At 42.4% G+C, this 23,249-nt stretch overlaps 1 non-coding gene across 1 annotated transcript; it reads right to left on the bottom strand.

The window, feature by feature from the left end:
- Positions 1-2,251: 2,251 nt before the first annotated feature.
- On the bottom strand, positions 2,252-2,333 carry TRNAS-AGA. The gene has a single exon. It is a non-coding gene; the product is annotated as a tRNA-Ser (tRNA).
- Positions 2,334-23,249: the final 20,916 nt, after the last annotated feature.

Genomic DNA, 23,249 nt, shown 5'->3' with positions numbered 1-23,249 from the left:
ATAATGTGGTTAGTGGAAGGAAAAACACCTCCACCCTCTACAATCTTGGGTCTCAGGCATGAGTCGTATATGATTGTGTGATGACTCCTAGGGCCAAGGTCCTCCTAGGGAATCATCTACTAAAGTACAAGCTTAGGGAAGAAAATCAAAATTTTGTTGATCCCCCGGGTAGCTTCTGGAGTATGCAAACTGATCGTCGAGGCTAGTGTTCGACACTATCTCCGTAAACGATATTGCTCCGCTACGGTGCTTAACGGATTGTTGCAATTCGTTCCCAAGATACAACGACAACGAACGTCTCGGAATCGTAGCACTCCGACTTCCGAGACCAGCGAACCTTCTAGTAGACTTCTTGGACTCTTGAATGCACAAGATGAGATGAATGCTTGAGGAAGAGAAGAGAGGATTGAGTGAATTTTTCATCATCAGGGTTCTATTTATACTGAAAGAAGAGGTTGATTGTCCTTTGGGTGAGTGGATGTGTTCCTTGGGCTGGATCGATCTAGATCATCCATTCTGAAGGGTTGTAACCCTTCACCAAGCCCACTTCAATCTCATCTATCAGATCTGAGGAGTTGTGACCCTCAGATCCCGCCTATTGTCATCGGCCATCGGATCTGGATCCATTGATTCGATGCTTCAGATCAAGTCTCATCCCAAGCCGTCAGATCGTTACTCTTTGCGATCCAACGCTCTAGATTGCATCACAAGCGATCCATCATACCTATTTGATCAACGGTAGCCATCCATTCCCTAAGTCAACTGTCCAGTCATCTCCCTTTGCCCACGAGGATGCCGCATAGGTGCTGCCACGTCAGGTACGAGCCTGACACGTCACCCGAGTGCCACGTAGGCACTGCAATGTCACCTGGAGCATAAATTTAAGCTCCTCAATGCTCCTCGCGACGATGCGTACGTGGCGGGTGGCGTGCTCCTAACCTGTCCTTTTATTTTTGTGTTAACTCCATTAACACATCTTCATTAATAAGTAGAGAATACACATCGAGAATTTCCGATGTGGGACTATTCTCCCATGCACTTTATTAATGAATAATAAATGTTATTTTGGGTTGACTTTAAACATTAATTTCTCATTCACCCTTAATCGGTTTTGAGCAAATTAATAGTCTAAATCTATCTACGCGAATCGTAGATTTCAATTTGAAGTCAATTACGACTTTCAACAATTGGTGGCTTCCTTCCTCTAAATCGTTTTGGTCCATTTAAGGCCCCAATATCCAACAAATTTGAAGAATCAACTCTTAACATGATCTATTATACTTTATTTGACGTGTCTGGATATTCATCTTTGCTTTGTTGTTGGATTGAATTTGATACTTAATTATATTGGATTTGATTGTATCATTTTTTTTTTTTGAATGTGAAATGTGTATTGTATCGTTTGTGCAATGTTATAAAATGTAATGTGGATGTTATGTTTGAGAATGTGTTATATTGTTTGTGAATATGCAATGTGTGTTTGTGAATGTATAATGTGGATATGTTTGAAAACCATCATTTGTGATTGTGATTGTGATATATCGTTTGTAAGGGAAAATTTTGAATATGGGGAGGTGATGTTAGATTTTTCACGATAATTAACGACGAAATATTAAAAATCTATGGCTAATTAGCGACGACATATTAAAAATCCGTCGCTAATTAGAGATGAAATTTTAATATTTCGTCTCTAATTATTGATGGATTATTAATATTTCGTCTCTAACAAGAGACAACATTTTAAAATTTTATCTCTAAACCTAGCAATAAATTTTTAATATTCCGTCTCTAATTAATGACGGAATTTTAATATTCATCGTAAAGTTTGACTAAAACTATGATCGTTAATGGTTTAGTGACGGAATTAAATATTCTAATATTCGTTTCTAAATTTAAGAATTAAATATCCATCTCTAATTTTAATGATAGATATTAAATTTTTCTCTAATTTTAATGACGGAATATTTAATTTTAAATTGTATCTCTATTAACAAATAAATATTTAATTGTATTATTGAATGATGTTAAAATAATGATATTAAACAGAGTAAGGAGGTTCTACCTCCACAGGTGGATGCAGTTAGTATTTGTCTCATGCCAAGTGCTTATATAGATTTTGGGAGCTGATGTAAAATATCTCTCTCAGGTAAAGGCCGAACACAATCTGTTTATATTTTGTAAATATATATAAATGATTTTATGCAAAAGAGAAACAAAATGTTTTTTGAAAAGAGGAAATTAAAATAAATGTCGTGGTCGGCAGGATTCGAACCTGCGCGGGCAGAGCCCACATGATTTCTAGTCATGCCCGATAACCACTCCGGCACGACCACCTGATGCTTATATGACTAACAATTACATTGTACTGTGAATATTGTTTTTAAATTCTTAAAGTAACGGGCTTATTTTTATTGTTTCGTCTCAAAAACACTTGCTCAGTCTGCAGACGTGTAGCTATTCTTAATACGCGTAAAATTTATATTAATTATTAGAGAATAATGGACGAGTAGTGGCTGAAAGTTACGTAAGCGAAAAAGTAATAATATATCTTTGACTTATAGTGTTTATATCATATATTTAACTTACATCATTATATTTTTCGATTACAATAGGATATTTTATATAATGCAATTCATATTTATGAGTAACTTTAAATACCTTAATATTTTTGTTATCCTTTTTCAATACTCAATACTGGGATTACTCGTATATCTATTCAGTTTACTTACTCGTAGGCCAAGTCTGGCCGTGTACAGCTTATCAAGTACATCATACTTCCAATCACTCGAGAGTACTCTATCTGCGAGATACTTTCACCTCAATTTTTCAATATATGTTGACTCGTATCTATCGGCGTTCGTGCTAACGCAGTATCACCCTTGGTGAATTTCTCAATAATCTTATCCACGTAATGGGACTGACTAAGAACAAGTCCTTCTGTCGTTCTAAGAATTTTGATTCCTAGAATCACATCAACTAGGCTCATGTCTTTCATGTCAAATCTTGAGTTCAACATATCTTTAGTGGATTTGATTATCTTATCATTACTCCCAATGATAATTATGTCATCTACATAGAGGCACAAGATGACATAGTCACTCTCTGTGGCTCTCATGTAGACACATTTATCACATTCATTGATCTTGAATCCACATTCCTTCATGGCATTATCAAATTTCTCATGTCACTGTTTTGGTACTTATTTCAAGTCATATAATGACTTCACCAATCTACAGACCTTTTTTTTCTGTCCTGGCACAGAAACCCCCTCAGGTTGGTCCATGTAGATTTCCTCTTCTAAATCCCCATTCAAAAAGGTTGTCTTTACATTCATTTGATGTATTTCGAGATTCCGTAGAGCGGTAATAGCCAACAATACTCTAATGGAAGTTATTCTCGACACCAGAGAGTATGTATCAAAATAATCAAGGTCTTCTCGTTGTCGATATCCTTTGATTACCAATCTGGCCTTGCATTTATCGATTGTGTCATCTGATTTCATTTTCTTCTTGAAGATCCACTTATAACCTAGTGGTTTACTTCCCGGAGGAAGATCCACAAGTTCCCAAGTGTGATTTTGCAAGATAGATTCTATCTCAGATGCAATTGCCTCTTTCCAGTGAGGTCCATCAAAAGAGCCTACAGCTTCTGAGTAACTTCGGGGCTCACTCTCCAACATGGAAGTGATAAAATCCAATCCATAGGATTTTTCTACCCGAGCTCTTTTGCTCCGTCTAGGCTTAACCTCCACGGGTTCCTCGCCATCATCATCTTCTTCTTCGTCTTGTGTTTCGTTTGCCCATTTGGAGGAGCTAGTATCCTCTCGGATCTTATACGAAAGCACATGCTCGAAGAATGAGGCCTTTCTCGATTCGATTATCAAGTTCTTGTGTATCTCCGGTATGTGTGACTCATACACACAAAATATATACGTAGTGTTGTTTTGTGCATATCCAATAAATATGCAATCAACAGTCTTTGGTCCTATCTTAATCCTTTTCGGATCAGGCACCAACACTTTGGCAAGACACCCCCACATTCGTAAATATTTGTAGGATGGTTGTCTTCCATTCCACAACTCATAAGGGCTCTTATCTATTTTCTTCCGGGGCACCTTATTTAAAAGGTAACTAGATGTTAACACAGCTTCCCCTCATATGGACTCTGGTAATCCAGAGCTCAATAGAAGAGCATTCATCATCTCCTTTAGAGTTCGATTCTTTCGCTCAACAACTCTATTTTGCTGAGGAGTATAAGGAGCTATTGTTTCGTGTCTGATCCCATGTTCAGCACACAATCAGCGAACGGTGACACATATTCACCGCCTCGGTCACTTCGAACCACCTTAGTTTTCCTATTAAGTTGATTTTCAACCTCATTCTTATAGAGAGCAAATTTCTCTATAGCTTCATCCTTAATTTTGAGAAGATACACATAACAATATTTTGTGTTATTATCTACAAAAGTGATGAAGTATTTGTTAATACAGTCTGACCTGGCTATTGTTTTGATGTTGACACTGATTTAAGTTTGTATCAGATATTAATTAAACTCAGACTGATTAATGATTAAGGTTGATCATGTGGAGAAGAAAAGTCCAAGTACGGATACTTGGCACGCAAAGTCGGAGAGGGCTCGGTAGCTCGTTCTCCGGACTAGGTCAGAGAGGGCTCGGTAGCTCGTTCTCTGGACCGGACGAAGTCGGAGAGGGCTCAGTAGCTTGTTCTCCGGACTAGGTCAGAGAGGGCTCGGTAACTCGTTCTCTGGATCGGACGAAGTCAGAGAGGGCTCGGTAGCTCGTTCTCCGGACTAGGTCAGAGAGGGCTCGGTAGCTCGTTCTCTGGACCGGACGAAGTCGGAGAGGGCTCGATAGCTTGTTCTCTTGACCGGACAAAGTCGGAGAGGGCTCGGTAGCTCGTTCTCCGGACTAGGTCAGAGAGGGCTTGGTAGCTCGTTCTCTGGACCAGGAAGACGTTAGGGTTTAGGGCTGGGAGGCTCTAAAACTAACACAGGGATATTGGATCGGTCTGTTGACCGATCTAGTGATACTTTGGTTGACTGGATCGGTCGACAGACCGATCCAGTGATACCTTAAGTGAACTGATCGGTCTCGTGACCGATCAGTAACCACACAGAAGCATTTTGTGGGTTATCTGATCGGTCTACAGACCAATCAGTAAGAAGAGATGGGATATGCGCTGGGACTCAAAGCGAAGGGGGGGATCGGTCTGTGGACCGATCCACCCATAGGCTGATCGGTCCACAGACCGATCAGCATAATCCCAGACCAATCAGGGTGAGTCCTGATCGGTCCAGAAAGATATGGATCCGTCTGATGACCGATCCACAACAATGTCATTTGTTTCTGCTGCTTCTCTGATATTTCTGATTCACTTGGTCAAATCATCTGCTGTGAGATTTTTAAGTTACAGGTTGCAGGTGTCGTGCCAATGGTTGATTTCAAATTAAGCTCCATCAGAAGAATAAGACCAAGTGATCTTTTTGCTGTGTTCCACTGCAAATGGTGCATTTGGAGCATCAACGTTCACTGGCGGCGATCAGTGGCTACAGCTTGACTCTTGCCCATTGGTTCGAGCTCAGAGACACCAGTGAAGACCATGGATGGTATTGGTGTGAGTTCAGAGAACCAAATGAGGAGGAAGAGTGACTAGCGACGCAATGATTCGATACAGGTGACAGCGATTCGGCTCTGGCTGAAGACAGTGAGCAAGCAGAATAAGAAGAAGGAAGAAGAGAGGTTTGCTAAGGTTCTGGAAAAAACTCTCTGTCGATCAAACAAGAGGCTGTGCTTGTTGAGCTCTTGGTCTCCTTCTGTCTTTGCATTTTGCTTAGTGGTTGTAAGTTCATTTGTTCAATCCTATAGCCACTGAACTCTGTAAGTCATTGTGCTTTATTTTCAAATCTATTCTGTGACTTTTGTGGAGAGGTTACTCCACCGAGAAGGAGAAATACTTAGTCAGATTTTGTCTGGGGTGTGATCTACCGAAAGATCAAGGGATCGTCCACCTTACGGACACGCCGAGGAGTAGGGGCAAGTTATCCCCAAACCTCGTACATCGTTTTGTTAGTGGTGGTTTGTTCTTTTCCTTGCATCAGTTTTCATTTTACTTATTCCGCTGTGCTAACAAACTCTTGTGAGGAAATTGATTGAAGTTTTTAAAGGAGGCTATTCACACCCCCCCCCCTCTCTAGCCATCCAAAGGTCCTAACAAGTGGTATCAGAGCAAGGCGCTCTTCATCCAGATTAACACCCTAAAGAGCAAGAAGATGGCTATGAAGGAAGGTTTTAGTACCAATCGCCCACCCTACTTCGATGGAGCGGACTTCCATTATTGGAAGAGCCGTATGGAGTATTATTTCAAGACCGACATCTCCATGTGGTTCTCGGTCAAGGAAGGTTTCACACCTCCGAAGGATAAAGAAGGTAAGGAACTAGAGTCTTCAAGATGGTCCGCCGAGCAAACTCGCAAAGGACAAGCCGATGCCAAGGCGGTGGTCACACTACAATGTGGAATAGCCAAAGATCAACTTGTCAAGGTAGGTCCATTTGTGAGTGCAAAGGATTTGTGGAACAAACTCATCAAGCTCCAAGAAGGAACTCGAGACTCTCGGATCGCCAAGAGAGACTTGTTCCTAAACCAACTACAAAATCTCACCATGAAGGAGAACGAAACGGTAAGTGAACTACACGGAAGGTTCAAAGAGATCATCAATGGTCTTCATTCCGTGGATGAACGCGTAGAGAATCGCGATCTCGTAAGGTACGCTCTCAAAGCCTTTCCAAGGAATGCCTTGTGGTCATCTATGGTAGATGCCTACAAGGTCTCCAAGGACCTTTCAATTGTTAAGTTAGATGAATTCTTTTGTGAAATGGAACTTCATGAACTTGCTAACAAGGGTCAAAAAGAGAAAGGTATTGCTTTAGTTGCAGGAGAAAAGAGCAAGGATGGAAGAAGGAAGAAAGAAAAGAAGAAGGAAAAAGAAATTCCTACATCCTCATCCTCCTCCGAGTCCGATGATAAAGGTGGATCATCATCAAGCGAGATGGCCAATTTCGTGAGAAGAATCATGAGAAGGAGCCGGAGATACAAAGGGAAAGGTAAGTCTATTGATCAAAATGTTGATAAGACTAATGTTACATGTTATGAGTGTAGCAAGAAAGGGCACTATCGGAGCGAGTATCCAAAACTCAAGAAGAAGGAAGAAAGGGCCAAGAAGAAGAAAGCTCTCAAAGCTTCTTGGGATGAATCCTCCTCAAGCTCATCAGAGGAAGAGAAGGAGAAAAGCACTTGTCAATTAGCTCTCATGGCAAGGGAGGAATCGGATTCCGGAAGTGATACATCAGCCGCGGGTTCATCATCTTCGGATGATGAAGAGGTAACTTCTCCACATTTAGAAAAATGCTATAAAACTATTGCACATTTATTAACCTTGCTTAAGAAATCAAAAACTGAAATCAAATTATTAAAAGAAGAAGTAGAACACTTGAAGACTCTTAGGGAAGATGAGGTTGATGACCTTCATCAAGAGCTTCTTGAGGATGAAAACAAAGCCTTAAAGAGTGAAGTTTAGAAACTCAAGAAAATGTTTGAGAAATTCTCAACTAGCTCTAAGACCTTAGATATGATTCTAAATGCCCAAAGGGCGGTCTACAACAAGGCTAGATTAGGATATCAACCTAAGGAGTCTAGTTTCATTTCCTTAGTGTCTAGAACCCAATTTCATAGATCACATGCTTCTAGGGTTCATGAGACTAGGAAGGGTGTGACCAAGGCATGGGTTCCTAGGTCTTTCATTGTAGATGCATTAGGTCCCAAGATATGGGTACCTAAAACATCTATCTTTCATGTCTTGTAGGCATTTGTCAAGGGGGAGCATCTATCAACTTGGTTTATTGATAGTGGATGCTCCAAGCACATGACCGGGGACAAGTCACTCTTTACTACCCTTCAAAACAAAAATAGAGGTAATGTGTCCTTTGGTAATAATGGTAGCCTTAAGGTTATAGGAGTTGGAGATATTCAAATATCCGAATGTCTTCAAATCAAAAATGTCCTTCTAGTCAAGGGGATAACTTTTAATCTCCTAAGTGTCAGTCAATTGTGTGATATGGGTTACACAATTGAGTTTCATTCAGGTCAATGTCTGGTCAAACACATTGACACACTTGACACGGTACTAGTAGGCACAAGGGTAGACAACATTTATCAAGTATCTTTTAAAAGTGCTACTAATGCCTTTGCTAAGTGTCTCATGTCAAAAGAAGAAGAATCATGGCTGTGGCATAGAAGGTTGGCCCACGTAAACATGAAGAATATTCGAAAGCTGGCCAACAAAGGATTAGTGCGAGACTTACCAAGCATCAAGTACCAAAAGACAAAATTATGTGATTCATGTCAAAAGGGTAAGCAAACAAAAGCGGCTCATAAAGGTAAAAGCGCTGTAAGTACATCTACTGCTTTAGACTTATTGCACATGGATTTGTTTGATTGCAGTAATGTTATTTCATTGAATGGGAGTAGATACTGTTTAGTGATCATTGATGATTTTACTAGATATACATGGACTTTCTTTTTGAAAAATAAGGATCAAACCATAGATGTTTTTGTTTCTTTTTGTAGAAGAACTGAGAATGAAAAATCAACAACAATTAAAACAATTAGAAGTGATCATGGTGGAGAATTTCAAAACCATAGATTTTTAGAATTTTGTCAAGAAAAAGGATATAGACATGAGTTCTCTACTCCAAGGACCCCACAACAAAATGGGGTTGTGGAGAGAAAGAACCGAGTCTTACAAGAGGCTGCACGAAGCATGCTCAATGAGTACTCACTACCGAGCTACTTATGGGCTGAAGCGGTAAATACCGCTTGCTATGTGCAAAACCGAGTCTTGATACATAGGTTCTTAGGAAAGACTCCCCATGAACTCTGGTTTGGGAAACCCCCTACAATTAAACATCTTAGGGTGTTTGGTTGTAAGGTATTTATCTTGAACACCAAGAATCATCTTGGAAAGTTCACGGCTAAGGCTGACGAAGGGATACTAGTCAGATACTCTCTCACCAGCAAAGCCTATCGAGTCTACAACAATAGGACTAGATTGATTGAAAAGTCCTCGGATGTAGCATTTGAAGAAATCCCTAAATCAAATGATAAATCAAGGGATATAGGAGAAGTTCAATTTGAACTTAGAAATCTAAGTTTAAATGATCAAAACATAGAAAGAGTCGAAGTTGACTCTGACGATGATGAGCAAAGGCAAGAGAGGGCTCAGTCTGATCCTTTACCTGATACTGAGCCCTTGCCTATGTCTAGTGAGATCACTCATGAGGCACCGTCAACACCAAGGCAATCTAGGATAGCCTCTAGTCATCCCCAAGACCAGATTGTGGGAGACATTCAACAAGGGGTTAGGACTAGATCATTCTTTAGAAATGAGTCTAATGAGGTCCCCTTGATCTCAGAAATCGAACCAAAATTAGTTGATGAGGCATTGCACGATCCTGATTGGATCATAGCTATGCAAGATGAGTTAGGTCAATTTGAAAGGAGCCAAGTGTGGGACTTAGTTCCTAGACCTAAGAAGACCACCATTATTGGAACCAAATGGGTCTTTAAAAATAAGTTAAACCAAAAGGGAGAAGTAGTAAGAAACAAGGAAAGACTTGTAGCCAAGGGCTATAGTCAAGTCGAAGGCCTCGATTATGATGAGACTTATGCTCCCGTGGCTCGATTAGAGTTCATTCGGTTAATGCTAACTTTTGCTGCACATAGAGGCTTCAAGCTCTATCAAATGGATGTTAAATCGGCCTTCTTAAATGGTTTCATTAAAGAAGAGGTCTATGTTGAACAACCACCGGGGTTTGTGAATACCGAAGCTCCAAACCACGTGAACAAGCTCAAGAAAGCTCTTTATGGGCTTAAACAAGCACCTCGAGCATGATACGAAAGGTTGTCAACTTACTTACTAGAAAAGGGTTTTGTAAGAGGTCAAATAGACCCAACACTATTTCTGCGTAGAGATGGTGAGAATATATTTGTATCCCAGGTGTATGTCGATGACATAATTTGTGGCTCAAATAACAAGGGTTATTTGAATGAATTTATCACTCACATGGAAAGTGAGTTTGAGATGAGTCTAGTGGGAGAATTGACATTCTTCCTTGGACTTGAAATCAAACAAACTCGAGATGGCATTTATGTCCATCAAACAAAATACACTCAAGAGATGCTCAAGAAATTCAAAATGAGTGACTCTAAGGAAGTATCCGCTCCAATTGCGACTAACACTCGCCTTGACAATGATGAGAATGGAAAACCAGTTGATCTAACGCAATATAGAAGCATGATTGGTAGTCTTCTATATCTTACAGCTAGTCGGTCGGACATACTTTTTGCTGTGGGCATGTGCGCTAGATATCAAGTATGTGCCAAGGAATCTCATTTAATTGCAGTTAAAAGGATTCTGAGATATCTTAAGGGCACAATTCGAGTAGGTCATAGTACCCTCGCACGGAGTCTTTTGACTTGATAGGCTATACCGACTCCGATTATGCTGGGTGCAAATTGGATCGGAAAAGCACTAGTGGGGGTTGCCAATTTCTAGGTTCATCATTGGTTAGTTGGTCAAGTCGGAAGCAACATTGCGTTGCTCTCTCCACAACCGAGGCTGAATACATTGTCATGGGAGAGAGTGTGTCACAATTGTTGTGGATGATCCACACTCTAGAAGATTATGGACTTTCATATAAGGGGGTGCAAGTGTTGTGTGACAACATCAGCACAATAAACCTAACAAAAAATCCAGTCCATCATTCGAGGACCAAACATATTGAAGTGTGTCATCACTTCATTAGAGATCACGTAGCTAGGAGAGACATTGCACTCACATATATTGAGTCAAAGTCAAACCTAGCCGATATTTTCACCAAACCTCTTCCGGAAAATGAATTTAGTCATTTGAGAAGAGAATTGGGAATGTGTTTGGCTCAATAGGCCATTAGGACCTCATCATGATCAATAAGGACAATGAAAACAACAAGAGAAATTGGGAAATTAATTTGGGCAATTTGGGAACATCTCACACAAACTATAAGGTTTAACAAATTATTTTTGTTTGCTAGAAATGGGGTGAGATGCTAGGATCAGCCAAATTATTCAAAATGTATCATGCATCCCTTGAATAATTAGGTTGAAGAGACATAAATTGAGTATGGGGAAGACCATTACATAATTCATGTGTATTTGGTTCCTAGATCTTACTGATATATTCCAACCAAGGAAACTTGGTTGGACCTTTACCTAGAAATTATGTAACTTTGGTTGATGGACTGTTTGATACATTTGAACGATACTTTTCATGATTTTGATTGAAACTAGGACAAGCCCTTGAAAGAATGATAGCAAGTTGGTTATATTTTGACAAACTTGAAACTGAACATAACAAGTCGAAAATTTCAGTTTTCTGGCCTTAAGTTGCCTGTTTTCTAAATGTCTAAAATTTTCGGTCTATAAACAAATTCAAACCATAATTTTTAGGGAATAGTTATGCTTGTAGATCCTCCAGGTTCTAGGTACTGAACTTGGAAGTTTTCCTGGAAACACTTTTACGAATTATCGTACATCTCTACGAATTTCAGTTACTGAAATTACTGAAAAATTTAAGTATCAGACACTGATCAGTCTACGGACCGATCTCTCCACCCTTCTGTGTGTAATCTGATCGGTCCGGGGACCGATCAGGTCAGCCTGGCATGCAGAGCCCGCTGCTGATCAGTTTCTGATCGGTCTACAGACCGATCAGGTAGTTCCCTGATCGGTCCGGGGACCGATCAGGTCAATCTGGTACGTAGAGGGCTGATTGCCTTCTGATCGGTCTACAGACCGATTAGAAGGTTCCCTGATCGGTCCAGGGACCGATCAGCGACTGCTGATCGTCTCCTGATCGGTCTATAGACCGATCAGGGTGTCCCTGGATCGGTCCAGGGACCGATCAGGAGATTCCTGATACCTCCTGATCGGACAGCCGTCCGATCATTTCATCACCTGTACACCCATCTCCCTTAAATCTTCCCGATCCTTTCTTTTCCCCTTTCACGCGAAAGCCCTAGCTGACTCTTCCCTACACCTCAACTCCTCTCTTCTCTTTGGACGCCGAAGCTCTAAAACCTAGCCAAAGCCCTAGCCAAAAGATACTTCAATGGCACCAAGGTAACTCCATACTTCTCTTAAACTTGACATTTCAGTTTCTTTTCTCACCATATCTGTGCTTATTATTTCGGGTGTTGGTGGCTTCGGTGCTCACTTACTTGCCCCATTATATCACATTGTTACACTTTAGGAAGAAACAAGTGGGTGAGGGGACCTCTAAGACACCTGAGAAGTCTAAGTCTAAGGCTCCCTCCCGACCTCAACCATCTGTCTCCGGGAGATTTCCAAACCATCATTTTGAGGAAGCCTTTAAACAAAGAACCTTTAAATTACTCCCTTGTAGGTCTGTGGATCGTAAATTCATGGACGAATTTTGTCCAACCATGTCAGAAATCATCACCTACTACAAACTTGATTCACTTGTTTATTTGGAACGAGATATCAACTATGACTTAGTATCTGAGTTTTATAACAATGTTCATCAAACTAATGATGTAAGTTATAAAACAAAAGTTGCTAAGCAGACTCTTGATTTCAGTTTCTCAGCTTTCTTTGACTATCTAGGTTGTCGGAGATGTTCCAGAAATGTCTTTTCGATATATCCTGACTTGCCAGATCCCTTACCTTCACCTTTTGATGTCACACCTAACTCTATTTATGAGTATTTCTTCAAACATCCTAGACCGGGTGGCCTTGATGAGTTAGACGTTGATTTCCCTACTTTTGCAGCCTTGAGATTATCTGCTCAATATTACATTCTTTTTAAAATTGTCACGAACTGCCTTCTGCCTATCACATCTAAACCATTATCTGAGATCCGACCATATCATTGCCTGATGCTTTATGGACTGCGTCGGCGTTTCGACTTTGACATCATGTCCAGCATCTACTCTTCGATCATCTCCTATAGCGAGCCAAACAGCTTCATTGTTTATATGTCTTATGGGCATATAATTACAGATTGGCTCGAGACCCTTCAGATTGATGTCTCCAAGGGTAGAATAGTCAAGATGGTCAGGCAGGATTGCAGATTTGGGAAACGGGCATTTTCCAAGTCTGGCATCATAGGACAAAATGGGGATGTTCGGTGGAAGGATGGGAGAGCTCTAGGTGAGTTACCACGGGGACCTCCACGACAGGTTGCAGCTGCTCCTGTTGCTGATCCTCCTGCTGCTGACGATGGAGAGGCCGATCCTGATCTGCGCTGGCAGATCGCCGAGCTAGAGAGCCGCTTTGATCGACACGATTGTTGGAACCCCAAGGTGTTTTGATGTGATCAAATAAGCTAAGTTAGGTCCTATGTTTGTTTAACCCTTATGTCTAAGTGTGCAGGAGCTTAGGAACACAGGAAGTCGAGCGGAAGACGTGGCTAGCGAGAAGGACGGCACGGGAGAGAGCCGACGGGCTCGGTGCGTCTGAGGGACGAGGTGACCGCGGAAGAGTACACCGGTGGACGAGAAGAGCGTGCGCGGCGCTCGAGGGACGAGAAACCGGGAAGGAAGGCTGCTCGAGGAGAAGGCCGGAACATGAGTTCGGGTGAGCCCTATTCCGGAAGGCCGAGATCACCCAAGCTAGTGGAGCCGGAGTGAACAGACCTGGACCAAGACAAGCCGAACTGAGACGAGCTGAACCGGAGCAGAGAGCCTGGACCAGAGTCAACTTTGTTGACTTGACAGGTCCGGGCGCCCGGATCAATTCCAGGCGCCCGGACCTCCGGGCGCCCGGGGGTTCATATTTGACCAGATCGAATCTGATCGAGAGCTGACCGTTGGGGGATAAAATTTATCCCCCCGGGGGCGCCCGGAACCCCTTCCAGGCGCCCGGACCAGTACTATAAATATAGTACTGATCTATACATTCAAGAACAACTACTTGTAATCCAGTGCTTTCATTTGTGTTATTTCTTTCTGTGCTTTCAATGCTGTAAGAGGCTACTCCGCCCAGAGGAGAATCAATTAGTGCGTCTTCTTTGCCTTGGATTAGCAATCCTCTTATTGTAAACCAAGTAATTCCTCTGTGTCTATTTTCTGTTTTAATTAGTCTCTGCCTTTTTAATTACAAGTTCTTTTAAGTTAGTTGAATATCCAAGAAAGGTTTTTGGTTTTATTTTGTAGGGCAATTCACCCCTCCCCTCTTGCCGGCCTTCAAAGGGACCTGCAAGTGGTATCAGAGCCAGGCGCTTCAGGAGGACTAACCGCCGATCGAAGCAACAAGATGGCCGGACCAAGCATCGTTCCACCAAAATTCGAGGGGAACTTCGCAGACTGGAAGCGTCGTATGGAGGTATTCCTAAAAACAGATTTTTGAAATTTGGTTTATTATGAAATATGGTTTTGTAGCTCCAATAGATAAAGATGGAAAAGAAAAAGAAGAGAGCGATTGGACAAAGAAGGAGCAGAATGAGTCGGTAGCAAACAGCCGTGCGGAACATCACCTGCTGAGCGTGTTACCGCCTCAAGAGGTCAACCGCATCGGAAATTACTTATCTGCTAAAGAACTTTGGGAGAAGTTCTTGGAACTCCACGAAGGCACGTCCGAAGCAAAGCTCGCTAGAAGGGACATCCTCCGCAACAAACTGATGAACATCCGTCTGGAGAAAGGTGAGAAAGTAGCTGGTTTACACGCAAAGGTAAAAGAACTAGTTACTGGTCTCGAGAACCTCGGTGAAATGGTAACAAACCGGGACACTATACGCTACGCGCTCAACGCGTTTCCAAGAACTCCGGAATGGACATCAATCGTCGACGCCTACTACATCTCAAAAGACCTGGAGGTAAGCACTTTAGAAGAGTTGTTTTCTACTCTTGAATTGCATGAAACCAGGTATGCAGGAACGACAAAGGATACAACCCAGACTATGGCGCTGAACGCAACCCAGAAGGATGAACTCGAGTCAGACTCCGAAGACGATCAAGAAGCATACATGGTAAGAAATTTTAAAAAGTTTTTTAGATCTAATAAATTTAAAATGCAGAATAAAAGGAATCAAAAAGGTGGAAGAAAGGTGCGGTGCTACCAGTGTCAGAAGGAGGGACACCTAAGAGAAGACTGCCCAGAACTCAAAAAGGCCAAAAGGAAGTCTCCCAAGAAACACAACCTAAAAGCAACTTGGGACGACACTTCTTCATCCGAATCAGAAGCTCAAGAATATGCCGGAATAGCACTAATGGCAAGCTACGATAGACAAAGTATATCAGAACCTAGCATCGATGAAGGGGGAGCGACCTCGGATGAAAGCAGTGAAGCAGGGGGAGATTCAGGCTTCAAGTCCGACATGGTAAGTGAGGTATGCCTCTTACCCCCTGATCAGCTTTACTCTGGTATCAAAGCTATGACTAAATCCATGTATAAATTAGAAAATAAAAATACCAAATTAGAAAATGAAATTTTAGAAACAAAGAGAATTTTGGCAAAATCATGTCTTATAGAGGATTTTGAAAAATTGAAAATTGAAAATGAAAAACTAAAAGAAGAAATAGAAAGATTGAAAAAATCTAATGGTTCAAATATTCCTACTTTTAGAAATTTAAATTGGTATTATAGATTTTATCAAAGTCAAATTAGAAATATATCAAAAATCTATATACCTAGGAAATACTTGGTTAATCCTGTAGGTAGGAACCTTTACTGGATTCCAAAAACCTGTTTAACTTAAAATTAAAGTCAGACTTAAGCATTTTCAGCAAGGAAATTAAACAACTAATTTCTTTATAAGGCTTTGTCTAAGGAAGTGGTTGTTGCTCCAATAACCAAGAAGGCCTAGTGCCTCGCCACGACCTGGAAGCCAACTATCGAAATGAAAAGTTTAATTGACTAACTGAAAAAGCATTAATTTAAATTACTTAATGCTTTAAAAGAGTTATTCAATTTATGTTAGAAAAATATAAAATTTAAATTTTTTTTTAACCTAGAAATTTTTTTTATCTTAGAAATATTTATGAAAATTGACTTAGAATTGTTTCTTATGAATATTAACTCAGAATTTTTTTAAATTAGAAATTTTTTTTTGAATGTTGAGCTAAGTTTCAAAACTTACATTTTTTTTTTTCAAACGAAAAATTCTGAAAAGTGTCTTTACTAAATATTTTACACTTAAAAGTTCTTGGTTGAATTTACCTTAGACTTGTTTATAACCCCAATTTTTATGTGATCAAAGGGGGAGAAGTATGTTAAGTCTAGGGGGAGGTACTATAATTTTTCAATTGAAAAATATTTGGACTTATTTTAATATAAATTGTTTTTATTGCATATGGTTACCCTAACTTAACTTGGGTTGCTCACATCAAAAAGGGAGAGATTGTTGGAACCCCAAGGTGTTTTGATGTGATCAAACAAGCTAAGTTAGGTCCTGTGTTTGTTTAACCCTTGTGTCTAAGTGTGCAGGAGCTTAGGAACACAGGAAGTCGAGCGGAAGACGTGGCTAGCGAGAAGGACGGCACGGGAGAGAGCTGACGGGCTCGGTGCGTCTGAGGGACGAGGTGACCGCGGAAGAGTACACCGGTGGACAAGAAGAGCATGCGTGGTGCTCGAGGGACGAGAAACCGGGAAGGAAGGCTGCTCGAGGAGAAGGCCGGAACATGGGTTCGGGTGAGCCCTATTCCGGAAGGCCGAGATCACCCAAGCTAGTGGAGCCGGAGCGAACAGACCTGGACCAAGACAAGCCGAACTGAGACGAGCTGAACCGGAGCAGAGAGCCTGGACCAGAGTCAACTTTGTTGACTTGACAGGTCCGGGCGCCCGGATCAATTCCAGGCGCCCGGACCTCCGGGCGCCCGGAACCATTCCGGGCGCCCGGGGGTTCATATTTGACCAGATCGAAGCTGATCGCGAGCTGACCGTTGGGGGATAAAATTTATCCCCCCGGGGGCGCCCGGAACCCCTTCCAGGCGCCCGGACCAGTACTATAAATATAGTACTGATCTATACATTCAAGAACAACTACTTGTAATCCAGTGCTTTCATTTGTGTTATTTCTTTCTGTGCTTTCAACGCTGTAAGAGGCTACTCCGCCCAGAGGAGAATCAATTAGTGCGCCTTCTTTGCCTTGGATTAGCAATCCTCTTATTGTAAACCAAGTAATTCCTCTGTGTCTATTTTTTGTTTTAATTAGTCTCTGCCTTTTTAATTACAAGTTCTTTTAAGTTAGTTGAATATCCAAGAAGGGTTTTTGGTTTTATTTTGTAGGGCAATTCACCTCTCCCCTCTTGCCGGCCTTCAAAGGGACCTACAACGATGAGCTGCTGGTTGCTGAGCTCCACGGGCTGCGCGTCTGGATTGACCAGTGCTACGATGAGTTACGCAGTCAGCAGCTGGCGACACATCAGGCGATTATGGGATGGATGGTCAGATACCCACCTCCGCAGGATTTCCCGGGCTATCCAGCCTCGAGCAGCGGCATGCCACCTCAGGGACCCATTCCTCCCATTGATGATGCTGATGCTCCTCATGATGAGGAGGCTGATTGATATACATTATTCTTTGATGTCACTTTGACTGTCTATGTTTTGGATGTTGTTTGTTAGATATTTATGTCTAATATGGATATTTGCCGACTTCATATATTTATGTTGTTCATTTTCTTATTTTTCTCTATGTTTCACTTCTGTTCATATGTCATGTCTTGTATGTTTCTTATTTCTTTATTACTGTCTTAGAGGGTATTCTAGGAAGATTAAGAAAAAGACAGTATGGGTTAAGGGGGAGTCCTTTAACGTTTTCTTACCTAATTCGCACATTTTCGGTGTTTGACAAAGGGGGAGAAGATAACTAAGTTTAGAGATAAATGAAAGTTTGGTTTTAGGGGGAGGACCTTGATTCTCCTATCCTTACATGGTGTTGTATCTGTCTTAGGGGGAGGATCTTGATTCCCCTAAAATTGAAATATGAACATTTCTGATCTAAACTTAAATCGTGTTGTCAAACAACAAAAAGGGGGAGATTGTTAATACAGTCTGACCTGGCTGTTGTTTTGATGTTGACACTGATTTAAGTTTGTATCAGATATTAATTAAACTCAGACTGATTAATGATCAAGGTTGATCATGTGGAGAAGAAAAGTCCAAGTACGGATACTTGGCACGCAAAGTCGGAGAGGGCTCGGTAGCTCGTTCTCCGGACTAGGTCAGAGAGGGCTCGGTAGCTCGTTCTCTGGACCGGACGAAGTCGGAGAGGGCTCAGTAGCTCGTTCTCCGGACTAGGTCAGAGAGGGCTCGGTAGCTCGTTCTCCGGACTAGGTCAGAGAGGGCTCGGTAGCTCGTTCTCTGGACCGGACGAAGTCGGAGAGGGCTCGATAGCTCGTTCTCTTGACCGGACAAAGTCGGAGAGGGCTCGGTAGCTCGTTCTCCGGACTAGGTCAGAGAGGGCTTGGTAGCTCGTTCTCTGGACCAGGAAGACGTTAGGGTTTAGGGCTGGGAGACTCTAAAACTAACACAGGGACATTGGATCGGTCTGTTGACCGATCCAGTGATACTTTGGTTGACTGGATCGGTCGATCCAGTGATACCTTAAGTGAATTGATCGGTCTCGTGACCGATCAGTAACCACACAGAAGCATTCTATGGGTTATCTAATCGGTCTACAGACCGATCAGTAAGAAGAGATGGGATATGCGCTGGGACTCAAAGCGAAGGGGGGGATCGGTCTGTGGACCGATCCACCCATAGGCTGATCGGTCCACAGACTGATCAGCATAATCCCAGACCGATCAGGGTGAGTCCTGATCGGTCCAGAAAGATATGGATCGGTCTGATGACCGATCCACAACAATGTCGTTTGTTTCTGCTGCTTCTCTGATATTTCTGATTCACCTGATCAAATCATCTGCTGTGAGATTTTTAAGTTACAGGTTGCAAGTGTCGTGTCAATGGTTGATTTCAAATTAAGCTCCATCAGAAGAATAAGACCAAGTGATCTTTCTGCTGTGTTCCACTGCAAATGGTGCATTTGGAGCATCAACGTTCACTGGCGGCGATCAGTGGCTACAGCTTGACTCTTGCCCATTGGTTCGAGCTCAGAGACACCAGTGAAGACCATGGATGGTATTGGTGTGAGTTCAGAGAACCAAATGAGGAGGAAGAGTGACTGGCGACGCAGTGATTCGATACAGGTGACAGTGATTCGGCTCTGGCTGAAGACAGTGAGCAAGCAGAATAAGAAGAAGGAAGAAGAGAGGTTTGCTAAGGTTCTGGAAAAAACTCTCTGTCGATCAAATAAGAGGCTGTGCTTGTTGAGCTCTTGGTCTCCTTCTGTCTTTGCATTTTGCTTCGTGGCTGTAAGTTCATTTGTTCAATCCTATAGCCACTGAACTCTGTAAGTCATTGTGCTTTATTTTCAAATCTATTTTGTGACTTTTCTGGAGAGGTTACTCCACCGAGAAGGAGAAATACTTAGCCGGATTTTGTCCGGGGTGTGATCTACCAAAAGATCAAGGGATCGTCCACCTTACGGACACGCCGAGGAGTAGGGGCAAGTTATCCCCAAACCTCGTACATCGTTTTGTTAGTGGTGGTTTGTTCTTTTCCTTGCATCAGTTTTCATTTTACTTATTTCCGCTGTGATAACAAACTCTTGTGAGGAAATTGATTGAAGTTTTTAAAGGAGGCTATTCACACCCCCCCCCCTCTCTAGCCATCCGAAGGTCCTAACAGTATTTATTACCACCACGTGTTGGTGTACTTTTTAGGTCGCACACATTAGTGTGGATTAGGTCAAGTGGTTCATTACTTTTTTCAATATGTTGAAAGGATGACCTTGTCATTTTCACTTCAACACAAATCTCACACTTGTGTTTTGGGTCAAGGTGGAATGTAGGTATACTTTGCATATTAATTAATCTACGCAATACATCGTAGTTAACATGTCCTAGTCTACCATGTCACAAACACGAAGACTTAAGCATATAAGTGGAAGAGCTTTCAGTTTTATTTATCTTAGGCCTAATCGCCATTACATTGAGCTTAAACAACCCATTAGATACATAGCCCTTTCCTACAAACACTCCATTCTTGGACAATACAACTCTGTCCGACTCAAAGACAATGCGAAAGCCATGCTTGCTTAACAGTGATCCGGACACTAGATTTTTTCGAATCTCCGGAACATACAGCACATTGTTCAGAGTGAGATCCTTGCCCAAGGTCATCTTCAGCACGACCTTTCCTTGGCCCATGATGTCCGAGGTTGCTGAGTTCCCCATGAAAAGTTTGTCTCCGGTGACCTCTTCGAAGTTGTGGAGCAGCTCCTTGTTACAGCACACATGTCTGGTGGCTCCAGTATCGATCCACCATTGCCCTGGGTTTGAACCAATCAGGTTCAACTCAGAGACCACAGCGCAAAGGTCGTCCATTTCTGGTCCCTCGTTCAGGTTAGCCTCTTGCTTCTTCTTTGACTTTCTGCACTCCGAAGATTTGTGACCCACTTTATCACAGTTGAAGTACTTCCCAGAGAACTTCTTCTTACTGATGCCTCCTCTAGGTCCCATCTTGGAAGACTTGGGGTTCTTTCGTTTCGAGCTTTGACCATGCTCGACCATGTTGGCTTTCATAGTAGCATGAGAGAACAGTTTCCTCTCTGAACTCTTGTTGTCTTCCTCGATGCAAAGTCGAACAATGAGTTCCTCCACATTCATCTCCTTCTGCTTATGCTTCAGGTAGTTCTTGAAGTCCTTCCAGCTAGGAGGCAACTTCTCAATGATAGCAGCCACCTAGAAGGTTTCACTCAGAATCATCTCTTCTTAGTGGATCTCGTGCAAGATCACCTGAAGCTCCTAGACTTGGCTGATCATTGTCTTGGAGTCAACCATCTTGTAGTCTAGGAATCGGCCCACGATGAACTTCTTTGCCCCTGCATCCTCCGTCTTGTATTTCTTGTCTAGGGACTCCCATAGCTCCTTAGCTGTTCTCTTCATGCTATACACAGCGTACAGCAAGTCGGCAAGGCAGTTGAGGATGTAGTTTCGGAAAAGGAACTCAAAATGAGTCCATGCCTCCACTGTACTGATGGTCTGTGCATCAGCATCCTCAGCTCGCTTGGGAGGGTCCTCGGTCAAGAACCGAGCCAGGTTAAGCGTGGTCAGGTAGAAGAGCATCTTCTGCTGCTACCTCTTGAAGTTCAGTCCACTGAAGTTCTCTGGCTTGTCCCCGTGGTTGATTGGCACAGTTCCAATCGGGGCGGAGGGGGCCTGCACATGTTGAGTCTGTTACACCTCGACATTTCGTTTCGTGGCCATCTCAACAGAGTCGAATATGTTTCAAGATTGTTGGACACAAACAATCTAATGCCGGAGATTTATGGGTATTAGTTGAATTTAAGCTATACTGAATTAAATTCAACTTACAGTCGAAATGACCTGAGCGGATAATCTCAGGCTGCCAACAGAGGCTGGTTTCTGTTACGTGTCAAAGAGCAACTGGGCAGGTCTGCAGAGCGATAGAGCAGGTCTACAGAGCGGTAGACCAGAGCGTCAGAGCAGATCTGGAGAGCGGCTAACCAGATCTACAGAGCGGAAGACCAAGTCTGCAGAGCGGAAGACTAAGTCTGCAGAGCGGAGTGACAGGGCTGGTTTCCAGAGCGGAAGACAAGGTCTATAGGTAGAGCGGAAGACTAGAGAGGTAGAGCAGGTCTGCAGAGCGCCAGACTAGATCTGCAGAGCGAAAGACCAGGTCTGCAGTACGGAATGACAGGGCTAGTCTGCAGAGCGGAAGACCAGCTCTGCAGAGCGAAAGACCAGGTCTGTAGAACGGAACGACAAGGTTAGTCTGCAGAGTGGAAGACCAGAGCAGCAGAGCAAGTCTGCAGAGCGGAACGACAGGGCTGATCTACAGAGTGGAAGACCATAGCAACAGGGCAGGTCTGCAGAGCGACACTTGATCTGGCAACGACAGATCGGGCGAGGAGACTGGCCGATCGGGAAAACTGATCGAGGCCTACGAGAATCGCATTTTCCTTGAAACAGATTTGACCACCTCCGGTTGTGCTTCGAGGCTTACAAGGGTCGCCCGTTTCCCACGATACAACGGCCGACCGTGAATCCGACCAAGCACTGGTGGTCACAGCGAACTGAGTGGCACCCGATTGCTATCACGGGCACTCTGCCGAGCAGGAGTTACACGACAGAGGAGGAGGGGAAAAATGGAGAGCCTTTGCTTTTTCTATTTCTTCTGCCTATGATCGGAGCTTAGATCAGTGGCCAGAGTTAATGACCTTAATGGTCATTATTAGTCGAGCAGTGAAACGTGAAACGGCCATTGTTTCACTCATTATTACTCGGTCGATTTTATTTTGCATTAATCTCGAATTTAATGCGTTCGTTTCATAGCAGCAAAAGATCTACGTGGCAAAATGTTGGTTGTTCCACTTGGGCAAATTTTTACCCTGATCAGTCCGGTATTCGTGTGCGCAAGTCACGCTCGCACACGAGTCAACTTGGTTCAGTGCAAATCCGGGCCCTGGATTTGCACCACCCCCCCCTGCGTACCCACGCGTAAGAGAGAGCCTCTCTCCATGCATTTGTTCACAACCTCAATATATGTGAATCAATTTAAACCAACAAAAGTGCCTTAAAACTTTCAATGTGGGACTAAAGTCTCATTCACAATGGAGCCTCTTTCCTATTCAATTTCTTCTTCATTCACTTATTCAACAATAACTACTTTTATAAGTGAACAATCGTAGAATATCAAATGTGTAAAATTACAGGATAATGAAACTTGCATATGGACCTCTCTATAAGATAACAGTGTGCTCTGGTTACTATGTTAATGACTTCAAATTTCACATGGCACGGCTGGTTTCACACAGACTAACCTTTAATCCTAGTGTTTGCATAAAAGGATCTATCACCAACAATAATTCTAAATTTGATTATTACGGAAGACTTGAAGAAATCATAGAGGTTGAATATCTTGTCTTACCCGTAAAAAGGTATATGTTATTCAAATGTTCTTGGTATGATTCAACTCCAAGAACAGGTACCATAATACATTCAAATTATAATTTAGTTGAGGTTAATGCTAACTTAGCAGTTTTTGAATGAAACCTCACTTAACCATATAAATACCGAAGTCCATCATAGCTCAA

Source organism: Zingiber officinale, chromosome 9A (genome assembly GCF_018446385.1).
Source record: "Zingiber officinale cultivar Zhangliang chromosome 9A, Zo_v1.1, whole genome shotgun sequence".
Lineage (NCBI taxonomy): Eukaryota > Viridiplantae > Streptophyta > Magnoliopsida > Zingiberales > Zingiberaceae > Zingiber > Zingiber officinale.
Note: the sequence above shows the minus strand (reverse complement) of the source record. Positions and strands in the feature narration are given on the sequence as shown.